The sequence below is a fragment of the Oncorhynchus mykiss genome, chromosome 7 (assembly GCF_013265735.2).
Source record: "Oncorhynchus mykiss isolate Arlee chromosome 7, USDA_OmykA_1.1, whole genome shotgun sequence".
NCBI classification, from domain to species: Eukaryota; Metazoa; Chordata; class Actinopteri; order Salmoniformes; family Salmonidae; genus Oncorhynchus; species Oncorhynchus mykiss.
Genome location: NC_048571.1, coordinates 90,163,140 through 90,175,932, shown reverse-complemented (window position 1 = coordinate 90,175,932; position 12,793 = coordinate 90,163,140).

Genomic DNA, 12,793 nt, shown 5'->3' with positions numbered 1-12,793 from the left:
TGTAGTGCGTACAGCCTTAATATTCATGATGATAATTGTAATCCATATCGTATCACCATCATAGTTGCATCATAATTACCTTTAACATAATTGAAAAACACATCCCAGCATTTCCATAGCAATTGACGTTTCACAAGATCATGAAAGAGACCTTGCATTACTCTGGAGACGGCTTCACTACAGTACAAATGTATTCCGTACAATATGTTATTATTCCCCAATGCCCCTACTCTGATATCGTCCCCTTGCTTGTTGTAAACATATATAAACTTGTAGACAAATACATAAAAAAGATAGACAAACAATAAACACATTAAATTATAAAACAGTTCTCGACAATAGAGAGGGAGAGAAGAGAAAAGAGAGAAAGAGAGAGTGAGAGAGCGAGATCAGGTGTGTATGAATAAGTCTGTATGTGTAAGCAGGCATGTAATTGAGTACGTGTTCATATCCACTTCATAATGTTCAGATATTTTATAGTTCCCTGTAGAATGTATTATTTGTCTCTACCTTCTTGCCCTTTGTGCTGTTGTCTGTTTTTACCATGTTGTGTTGCTACCATGTTGTGGTCATGTTGCGTTACTTCCACACTCTGTTGTCATGTGTTGTTGCCTTGCTATGTTGTTGTCTCTACCTTCTTGCCCTTTGTGCTGTTGTCTGTTTTTACCATGTTGTGTTGCTACCATGTTGTGGTCATGTTGCGTTACTACCACACTCTGTTGTCATGTGTTGTTGCCTTGCTATGTTGTTGTCTCTACCTTCTTGCCCTTTGTGCTGTTGTCTGTTTTTACCATGTTGTGTTGCTACCATGTTGTGGTCATGTTGCGTTACTACCACACTCTGTTGTCATGTGTTGTTGCCTTGCTATGTTGTTGTCTCTACCTTCTTGCCCTTTGTGCTGTTGTCTGTTTTTACCATGTTGTGTTGCTACCATGTTGTGGTCATGTTGCGTTACTACCACACTCTGTTGTCATGTGTTGTTGCCTTGCTATGTTGTTGTCTCTACCTTCTTGCCCTTTGTGCTGTTGTCTGTTTTTACCATGTTGTGTTGCTACCATGCTCTGTTGTCATGTGATGTTACCTTGCTATGTTGTTGTCTTCGGTCTCTCTTGTCGTGGTTTGTCCTGTATTTCTATTCCCCCGTCCCCGCTGGAGGCCTTTTGCCGTCATTGTAGATAAGAATTTGTTCTTAACTGACTTGCCTAGTTAAATAGAGGTTAAAAAAATGTATAAAAAAAAAAAAATGTATATATGTATATATATATATATATATATATATATATATATATATATATATATACACATTTTTTTAACCTCTAACTAGGCAAGTCAGTTAAGAACAAATATATATATATTATATATATATATATTATATATATATATATATTCAGAGCCATATCCCTGTGATGCTTAGAGAAGATCTTATGTCAAGTGTTATTGAAGTGTTCTGGTTGCAGGTTCAACTGGCACATCTAACACCTTTTCTTTTGGGGTGCTGCTATAGGCCACCAAGTCTAGTCAGTATCTAAATAATATGTGTGAAATCCTTGATAGTGTATGTGATGTAAACAGAGAGGTCTACTTTCTTGGGGACCTGAATGTTGACTGGTTTTCATCAAGCTGTCCGCTCAAGAGGAAGCTTCTCACTGTATCCAGTGCCTGTAATCTGGTTCAGTTTTAATCAACATACCAGGGTGTTTACAAACACTACAGGAACAAGATCCTCCACATGTATTGATCACATTTTTACTAATACTGTAGAACTTTGTTCTAAAGCTGTATCCGTACCAAAACCTACTTTGGCCACCATTCCTTCAAGTTCTCTGCTGCCTATCACTCCAGTGTTAATTTGCTTAATTGTAATTACTTCTCTCTTATGGTCTATTTATAGCCTTACCTCCTCACACCATTTGCACAAACTGTACTAAGACTTATTTCTATTGTGTACGTTTGTTTATTCCATTATTCCAACTCTGTGTTGTTGTTTGTGTCGCACTGCCTTGCTTTATGTTGGCCAGCTTGCAGTTGTTAATGAGAACTTGTTCTCAACTGGCCTACCTGATTAAACTCAGTACTTTGTGGAAGCACCATTCTTCTCTGGAGATCCTCTCAAGCTCTGTCAGTTTAGATGGGGAGCATCGCTGCAGACCTACAGTTGAAGTCAGAAGTTAGCATGCACTGGAATTAAAGCTCGTTTTTCAACCACTCCACAAATTTCTTGTTAACAAACTAAAGTTTTGGCAAGTCGGTTAGGACATCTACTTTGTGCATGACACAAGACCAACAATTTTTTAAAGACAGATTATTTCACTATAATTCACAATAATTCCCTGTATCACTATTCCAGTGGGTCAGAAGTTTACATACAGTAAGTTGACTGTGCCTTTAAACAGCTTGGAAAATTCCAGAAAAGGATGTTATGGCTTTAGAAGCTTCTGATAGGCTATTTGAGTCAATTGGAGGTGTACCTGTGGATGTACTTCAGGGCCTACCTTCAAAAAACTCAGTGCCTCTTTGCTTGACATCATGGGAAAATCAAAAGAAATCAGCCAAGACCTCAGAAGAAAAATTGTAGACCTCCACAAGTCTGGTTCATCCTTGGGAGCAATTTCCAAAAGCCTGAAGGTACCGTGTTCATCTGTACAAACAATAGTATGCAAGTATAAACACCATGGGACCATGCAGCAGTCATACCGCTCAGGAAGGAGACACGTTCTGTCTCCTAGAGATGAACGTACTTTTGTGCGAAAAATGCAAATCAATCCCAGAACAACAGCAAAGGACCTTGTGAAGATGCTGGAGGAAACAGGTACAAAAGTATCTATATCCACAGTAAAACGAGTCCTTTATTGCCATAACCTGAAAGACCGCTCAGCAAGGAAGAAGCCACAGACTACGGTTTGCAACTACACATGGGGACAATGATTGCTTTTTGGAGAAATGTCCTCTGATCTGATTAAATAAAAGTAGAACGATTTGGCAATAATGACCTTCGTTATGTTTGGAGGAAAAAGGGGGATTCTTGCAAGCCCAATCGTGAAGCATGGGGGTGGCAGCATCATGTTGTGGGGATGCTTTGCTGCAGGAGGGACTGGTGCACTTCACAATATAGATGGCTTCATGAGGTAGGAACATTATTTGGATATATTGAAGCAACATCTCAAGACATCAGTCGGGAAGGTAAAGCTTGGTCGCTAATGACCCCAAGCATACTTCCAAAGTTGTGGCAAAATGGCGTAAGGACAACAAAGTCAACGTTTTGGAGTGGCCATCACAAAGTCCTGACCTCAAGCCTATAGAAAATGTGTGGGCAGAACTGAAAAAACGTGTGCGAGCAAGGAGGCCTACAAACTTGACTCAGTTACACCAACTCTGTCAGGAGGAATGGGCCAAAATTCACCCAACTTATTGTGGGAAGCTTGAGGAAGGCTACCCAAAATGTTTGACCCAAGTTAAACAATTTAAATGCAATGCTACAAAATCAGAATTGAGTGTATGTAAACTTCTGACCCACTGGGAATGTGATGAAATAAATAAATGCTGAAATAAATAATTATCTGTACTATTATTCTGACATTTCACATTCCTAAAATTAAGTGGTGAACCTAACTGACCGAAGACAGGGAATTTTTACGTGGATTAAATGTCATGAATTGTGAAAAACTGAGTTTAAATGTATTTGACTAAGGTGAATGTAAACTTCCGACTTCAACTGTATTTTCAGGTCTCCCCATTGACGTCCAATCGGGTTCAAGTCTGGGCAACTCAAGGACATTCACAGACTTGTCCCGAAGCCACTCCTGCATTGTCTTGACTGTGTGCTTAGGGTTGTTGTCCTGTTGGGAAGGTGAACCTTCACCACAGTCTGAGGTCCTGAACACTCTGGAGCAGGTTTTCCATCAAGGATATCTCTGTACATTGCTCTGTTCATCTTTCCCTCAATCCTGACTAGTCTCCCAGTCCCTGCCGCTGAAAAACATCCCCATAGCATGATGCTGCCACCACCATGCTTCAGTGTAGTAATGGTGCCATGTTTCCTCCAGACGTGACTCTTGGTATTCAGAGCAGAGAGTTCCATCTTGGTTTCATCAGACCATAGAATCTTGTTTGTTTCTATGGTCTGAGAGTCTTTTAGGTGCTTTGGGTTCTTAGGTGCATCGGGTTCTCGGTAACCTCCCTGACCATGGCCCTTCTCCCCTGATTGCTAATTTTGGCCAGGCTGCCAGCTCTAGGAAGACTTTTGTTGGTTCCAAACTTCTTCCATTTAGGAATGATGGAGGCCACTGTGTTCTTGGGGTCATTCAATGCTGTAGAAATGTTTTGGTACCCTTCCCCAGATCTGTGCCTCGACACAATCCTGTCTCGGAGCTCTACGGACATTTCCTTCAACCTTATGGCTTGGTTTTTGAAACATGTAGAAACATCTCAATTTCAAGTCTCATATCAATACTTATGAATACTTATGTAAATAAGGTATTTCTGTTTCTGAAAAATGTCTAAAAACCTGTTTTCACTTTGTCATTATTGGGTATTGTGTGTAGTTTGATGAGATGTTTTATTTATTTTTAAACCATTTTAGAATAAGGCTGTAACGTAACAAAATGTGTCAAAAGTCTCAAACTAAACAGTCTAATGTACTTTTCCTCTTGCTCGGTTGTGCACTGGGGCCTCCCACTCCTCTTTCTATTCTGCTTAGCGCCAGTTTGCTCTGTTCTGTGAAGGGAGTAGTATACAGCGTTGTACGAGATCTTCAGTTTCTTGGCAATTTCTCAGAACAAGAATAGACTGATGAGTTTCAGAATAAAGTTTTATATTTCTGGCCATTTTGAGCCTGTAATCGAACCCACAAATGCTGATGCTCCAGATACTCAACTAGTCTAAAGAAGACCAGTTGTATTGCTTCTTAATCAGGACAACAGTTTTCAGCTGTGCTAACATAATTGCAAATGGGTTTTCTAATGATCAATTAGCCTTTTAAAATTATAAACTTGATTAGCTTACACAACTTGCCATTGAAACACAAGAGTGATGGTTGCTGATAATGGGCCTCTGTACGCCTATGTAGATAATCCATTAAACAATCAGCTGGTTCCATCTACAATAGTCATTTACAACATTAACAATGTCTACACTGTATTTCTGATCAATTTGATCTCATTTTAATGGCAAAAAATGTGATTTTCTTTGAAAAACAAGGACATTTCTAAGTGACTCCAAACTTTTGAATGGTAGTGTGTGTAATATATATATACACACACTACATATATATAGCCATTTAGTTTACTGTATATATGGTTCTGGAGAGGACTAAAGCCATATAGTATACCGTCTATATATTTCTATAGAGGACTACAGCAGTATATACACATACACATGGACTACAGCAGTATGTACACACGGAGAGGACTACAGCAGTATGTACACACGGAGAGGACTACAGCAGTATGTACACACGGAGAGGACTACAGCAGTATGTACACACGGAGAGGACTACAGCAGTATGTACACACGGAGAGGACTACAGCAGTATGTACGCATGGAGAGAACTACAGCAGTATGTACACATGGAGAGAACTACAGCAGTATATACACATGGAGAGGACTACAGCAGTGTGTACACATGGAGAGGACTACAGCAGTATGTACACATGGAGAGGACTACAGCCGTATGTACACATGGAGAGGACTACAGCCGTATATACACATGGAGAGGACTACAGCAGTATATACACATGGAGAGGACTACAGCAGTATATACACATGGAGAGGACTACAGCAGTATGTACACACGGAGAGGACTACAGCAGTATATACACATGGAGAGGACTACAGCAGTATGTACACACGGAGAGGACTACAGCAGTATGTACACACGGAGAGGACTACAGCAGTATATACACACGGAGAGGACTACAGCAGTATATACACACGGAGAGGACTACAGCAGTATGCACACATGGAGAGGACCACTGCAGTATGTATATGAAGCACACATAAACAACACAACACACCCATGGATAACAAGACAAAACAAAGATGGAGGACAGACGGGGTCACACTCAGCCAGCAGAGATTATACTTCCCGAAGACAGTCAGTCAATCTGTTTTTACTGTGAAACCAAACACTGACACAATGAGTGTCATTCAGCAGTCAGCTAGTCATCCTGCTAGGCTACAGCCCACTAGGTTCAGTCTTCAGCCTGCTAGGCTAGCATAGAATCCCACCCCTTTCCTATACCTGTCCTTCAAATCAAAACATGAGTGGAGGTGAAACCATATTAAACAGCTGTAGGGTTAGGCCAGACTGCTGGGTGGAGGTGAATCCATATTAAACAGCTGTAGATTTCAGCCATACTGCTGGGTAGAGGTGAATCCATATTAAACAGCTGTAGGGTTCAGCCAGACTGCTGGGTAGAGGTGAATCCATATTAAACAGTGGTAGGGTTCAGCCAGACTGCTGGGTGGAGGTGAATCCATATTAAACAGCTGTAGGTTTCAGCCAGACTGCTGGGTGGAGGTGAATCCATATTAAACAGCGGTAGGGTTCAGCCAGACTGCTGGGTGGAGGTGAATCCATATTAAACAGTGGTAGGGTTCAGCCAGACTGCTGGGTAGAGGTGAATCCATATTAAACAGCGGTAGGGTTCAGCCAGACTGCTGGGTGGAGGTGAATCCATATTAAACAGCGGTAGGGTTCAGCCAGACTGCTGGGTGGAGGTGAATCCATATTAAACAGCTGTAGGGTTCAGCCAGACTGCTGGGTGGAGGTGAATCCATATTAAACAGCGGTAGGGTTCAGCCAGACTGCTGGGTGGAGGTGAATCCATATTAAACAGCGGTAGGGTTCAGCCAGACTGCTGGGTGGAGGTGAATCCATATTAAACAGCGGTAGGGTTCAGCCAGACTGCTGGGTGGAGGTGAATCCATATTAAACAGCTGTAGGGTTCAGCCAGACTGCTGGGTGGAGGTGAATCCATATTAAACAGCTGTAGGGTTCAGCCAGACTGCTGGGTGGAGGTGAATCCATATTAAACAGTGGTAGGGTTAGGCCAGACTGCTGGGTGGAGGTGAATCAATATTAAACAGCTGTAGGGTTCAGCCAGACTGCTGGGTGGAGGTGAATCCATATTAAACAGCGGTAGGGTTCAGCCAGACTGCTGGGTGGAGGTGAATCCATATTAAACAGCTGTAGGGTTCAGCCAGACTGCTGGGTGGAGGTGAATCCATATTAAACAGCGGTAGGGTTCAGCCAGACTGCTGGGTGGAGGTGAATCCATATTAAACAGCTGTAGGGTTCAGCCAGACTGCTGGGTGGAGGTGAATCCATATTAAACAGCGGTAGGGTTCAGCCAGACTGCTGGGTAGAGGTGAATCCATATTAAACAGCGGTAGGGTTCAGCCAGACTGCTGGGTGGAGGTGAATCCATATTAAACAGCGGTAGGGTTCAGCCAGACTGCTGGGTAGAGGTGAATCCATATTAAACAGCGGTAGGGTTCAGCCAGACTGCTGGGTAGAGGTGAATCCATATTAAACAGCTGTAGGGTTCAGCCAGACTGCTGGGTGGAGGTGAATCCATATTAAACAGTGGTAGGGTTCAGCCAGACTGCTGGGTGGAGGTGAATCCATATTAAACAGCGGTAGGGTTCAGCCAGACTGCTGGGTGGAGGTGAATCCATATTAAACAGCGGTAGGGTTCAGCCAGACTGCTGGGTGGAGGTGAATCCATATTAAACAGCTGTAGGGTTCAGCCAGACTGCTGGGTGGAGGTGAATCCATATTAAACAGCGGTAGGGTTCAGCCAGACTGCTGGGTGGAGGTAGAGGTGAATCCATATTAAACAGCGGTAGGGTTAGGCCAGACTGCTGGGTGGAGGTGAATCCATATTAAACAGCTGTAGGGTTCAGCCAGACTGCTGGGTGGAGGTGAATCCATATTAAACAGCGGTAGGGTTAGGCCAGACTGCTGGGTGGAGGTGAATCCATATTAAACAGCTGTAGGTTTCAGCCAGACTGCTGGGTGGAGGTGAATCCATATTAAACAGCTGTAGGTTTCAGCCATACTGCTGGGTGGAGGTGAATCCATATTAAACAGTGGTAGGGTTCAGCCAGACTGCTGGGTGGAGGTGAATCCATATTAAACAGCGGTAGGGTTCAGCCAGACTGCTGGGTGGAGGTGAATCCATATTAAACAGCGGTAGGGTTAGGCCAGACTGCTGGGTGGAGGTGAATCCATATTAAACAGCTGTAGGGTTCAGCCAGACTGCTGGGTGGAGGTGAATCCATATTAAACAGCGGTAGGGTTCAGCCAGACTGCTGGGTAGAGGTGAATCCATATTAAACAGTGGTAGGGTTCAGCCAGACTGCTGGGTAGAGGTGAATCCATATTAAACAGCTGTAGGGTTAGGCCAGACTGCTGGGTGGAGGTGAATCCATATTAAACAGCGGTAGGGTTAGGCCAGACTGCTGGGTGGAGGTGAATCCATATTAAACAGCGGTAGGGTTAGGCCAGACTGCTGGGTGGAGGTGAATCCATATTAAACAGCTGTAGGGTTCAGCCAGACTGCTGGGTAGAGGTGAATCCATATTAAACAGCGGTAGGGTTCAGCCAGACTGCTGGGTGGAGGTGAATCCATATTAAACAGCGGTAGGGTTAGGCCAGACTGCTGGGTGGAGGTGAATCCATATTAAACAGCTGTAGGTTTCAGCCATACTGCTGGGTGGAGGTGAATCCATATTAAACAGCTGTAGGGTTCAGCCAGACTGCTGGGTGGAGGTGAATCCATATTAAACAGTGGTAGGGTTCAGCCAGACTGCTGGGTAGAGGTGAATCCATATTAAACAGCGGTAGGGTTAGGCCAGACTGCTGGGTAGAGGTGAATCCATATTAAACAGCGGTAGGGTTAGGCCAGACTGCTGGGTGGAGGTGAATCCATATTAAACAGCGGTAGGGTTCAGCCAGACTGCTGGGTAGAGGTGAATCCATATTAAACAGTGGTAGGGTTCAGCCAGACTGCTGGGTGGAGGTGAATCAATATTAAACAGCTGTAGGGTTCAGCCAGACTGCTGGGTGGAGGTGAATCCATATTAAACAGCGGTAGGGTTAGGCCAGACTGCTGGGTGGAGGTGAATCCATATTAAACAGCGGTAGGGTTCAGCCAGACTGCTGGGTGGAGGTGAATCCATATTAAACAGCGGTAGGGTTCAGCCAGACTGCTGGGTGGAGGTGAATCCATATTAAACAGTGGTAGGGTTCAGCCAGACTGCTGGGTGGAGGTGAATCCATATTAAACAGTGGTAGGGTTAGGCCAGACTGCTGGGTGGAGGTGAATCCATATTAAACAGCGGTAGGGTTCAGCCAGACTGCTGGGTGGAGGTGAATCCATATTAAACAGCTGTAGGTTTCAGCCAGACTGCTGGGTGGAGGTGAATCCATATTAAACAGCTGTAGGTTTCAGCCAGACTGCTGGGTGGAGGTGAATCCATATTAAACAGCGGTAGGGTTCAGCCAGACTGCTGGGTGGAGGTGAAACCATATTAAACAGTGGTAGGGTTCAGCCAGACTGCTGGGTGGAGGTGAATCCATATTAAACAGCGGTAGGGTTCAGCCAGACTGCTGGGTGGAGGTGAATCCATATTAAACAGTGGTAGGGTTCAGCCAGACTGCTGGGTGGAGGTGAATCCATATTAAACAGCTGTAGGGTTCAGCCAGACTGCTGGGTGGAGGTGAATCCATATTAAACAGCTGTAGGGTTCAGCCAGACTGCTGGGTGGAGGTGAATCCATATTAAACAGCGGTAGGGTTCAGCCAGACTGCTGGGTAGAGGTGAATCCATATTAAACAGTGGTAGGTTTCAGCCAGACTGCTGGGTGGAGGTGAATCCATATTAAACAGTGGTAGGGTTCAGCCAGACTGCTGGGTGGAGGTGAATCCATATTAAACAGCTGTAGGTTTCAGCCATACTGCTGGGTGGAGGTGAATCCATATTAAACAGTGGTAGGGTTCAGCCAGACTGCTGGGTGGAGGTGAATCCATATTAAACAGCGGTAGGGTTCAGCCAGACTGCTGGGTGGAGGTGAATCCATATTAAACAGCTGTAGGGTTCAGCCAGACTGCTGGGTAGAGGTGAATCCATATTAAACAGTGGTAGGGTTCAGCCAGACTGCTGGGTGGAGGTGAATCCATATTAAACAGCGGTAGGGTTCAGCCAGACTGCTGGGTGGAGGTGAATCCATATTAAACAGTGGTAGGGTTCAGCCAGACTGCTGGGTGGAGGTGAATCCATATTAAACAGCTGTAGGGTTCAGCCAGACTGCTGGGTGGAGGTGAATCCATATTAAACAGCTGTAGGGTTCAGCCAGACTGCTGGGTGGAGGTGAATCCATATTAAACAGCGGTAGGGTTCAGCCAGACTGCTGGGTAGAGGTGAATCCATATTAAACAGTGGTAGGTTTCAGCCAGACTGCTGGGTGGAGGTGAATCCATATTAAACAGTGGTAGGGTTCAGCCAGACTGCTGGGTGGAGGTGAATCCATATTAAACAGCTGTAGGTTTCAGCCATACTGCTGGGTGGAGGTGAATCCATATTAAACAGTGGTAGGGTTCAGCCAGACTGCTGGGTGGAGGTGAATCCATATTAAACAGCGGTAGGGTTCAGCCAGACTGCTGGGTGGAGGTGAATCCATATTAAACAGCTGTAGGGTTCAGCCAGACTGCTGGGTAGAGGTGAATCCATATTAAACAGCTGTAGGGTTCAGCCAGACTGCTGGGTGGAGGTGAATCCATATTAAACAGTGGTAGGGTTCAGCCAGACTGCTGGGTGGAGGTGAATCCATATTAAACAGTGGTAGGGTTCAGCCAGACTGCTGGGTGGAGGTGAATCCATATTAAACAGCTGTAGGGTTCAGCCAGACTGCTGGGTGGAGGTGAATCCATATTAAACAGCTGTAGGGTTCAGCCAGACTGCTGGGTGGAGGTGAATCCATGAACCGGTCAGTAGAACAGTAAACTAGTGTGACGCAGTTTGGAGCACAGTGATCCACTTCGAACCAGTCTGATCTGGTTTGTCTCTATGAAGCACAGTGACTAACCCAGCTGAGATCCGGTCGGTAGATACAGAACTCTGCTGTGGAACCAGAACCAGCCAGGTAGAATCCTCACAGTTGTAATCCAAAGGTAACCAGATAAATATACACTGATAAGCCTAATAACTAAAACAAGCTTTGATTGGCTTATTGATCAGAATAGTGAAACAATACCACAGGTCTGCTACGTAAATAGAGTATAATACTGCCTTATGGAAGCATGGTCTGATAACAACAATAATAACAACAGTGGATTATATTATTATCATTATTTATACAAAATACATTAATATGCATGATATACACAAAGCAAAGTGACTAAATTAGTCAATGCTTTAATAATTGGCACAGTTATTTATGTCTGTTATTGTACAGAGGCAATGAGCTATCAATATCACAGTGAAATGACACCTAGGCTAGGCTGCATTATAACACTGGAACAGCTGCTAGCTTTGTCTATAAACGGGCTGTCATGTTGGTCTACACATTCTAAAGTCAGGTTGCTACTATTGAGAAACACTTTCTGCTCCGGACAACACTAGTAGGCAAGTAATAACTTAATAACATATGTCATATAGATTCCCAGTAATTCCTTGATTTATAGAAAACAGAAAATAGATAAAGATTTAGATAGATGTATATTTTAAATAGCCATGGTGTTGACTTGCTTTGTGTTGCTTGGTAAGGAGAAGAAAGACAATGTAGATATCATTTTTCAATCAGCTGTACTAAAGGATCAGTCTAGAGGAACCAGTCTTTAGTTAAATCAGCTGTACTAAAGGATCAGTCTAGAGGAACCAGTCTTTAGTTAAATCAGCTGTACTAACGGAGCAGTCTAGAGGAACCAGTCTTTAGGAAATCAGCTGTACTAAAGGATCAGTCTAGAGGAACCAGTCTCTAGTTAAATCAGCTGTACTAACGGATCAGTCTAGAGGAACCAGTCTTTAGTTAAATCAGCTGTACTAACGGATCAGTCTAGAGGAACCAGTCTTTAGTTAAATCAGCTTTACTAACGGATCAGTCTAGAGGAACCAGTCTTTAGTTAAATCAGCTGTACTAAAGGATCAGTCTAGAGGAACCAGTCTTTAGTTAAATCAGCTGTACTAACGGATCAGTCTAGAGGAACCAGTCTTTAGTTAAATCAGCTGTACTAAAGGATCAGTCTAGAGGAACCAGTCTTTAGTTAAATCAGCTGTACTAAGGGATCATTCTAGAGGAACCAGTCTTTAGTTAAATCAGCTGTACTAACGGATCAGTCTAGAGGAACCAGTCTTTAGTTAAATCAGCTGTACTAAAGGATCAGTCTAGAGGAACCAGTCTTTAGTTAAATCAGCTGTACTAAAGGATCAGTCTAGAGGAACCAGTCTTTAGTTAAATCAGCTGTACTAAAGGATCAGTCTAGAGGAACCCGTCTTTAGTTAAACAAGCCTTACTAAAGGATCAGTCTAGTTTTAAAGTTAATTTCCTCCAATTCTGCACATTTTGCCATTGTGTATTCTATTAGTCTAACTCTTAACAATAAGTTGAGACACCAACTGTTCCCCCCTCCCCCCCAAAAAACCTATATATTTTTGAATTGCTCATGCATCCCGTGGGCCTCGAGTTGCCCATTCCTGGTCTAGAGGAACATGTCGTTTCTACGGTCTTAAGGTGGCGATGAGTTGTATGGATAGTTGGGAGTTACTGCTGACAGACCCAGTCAACTGGAGGA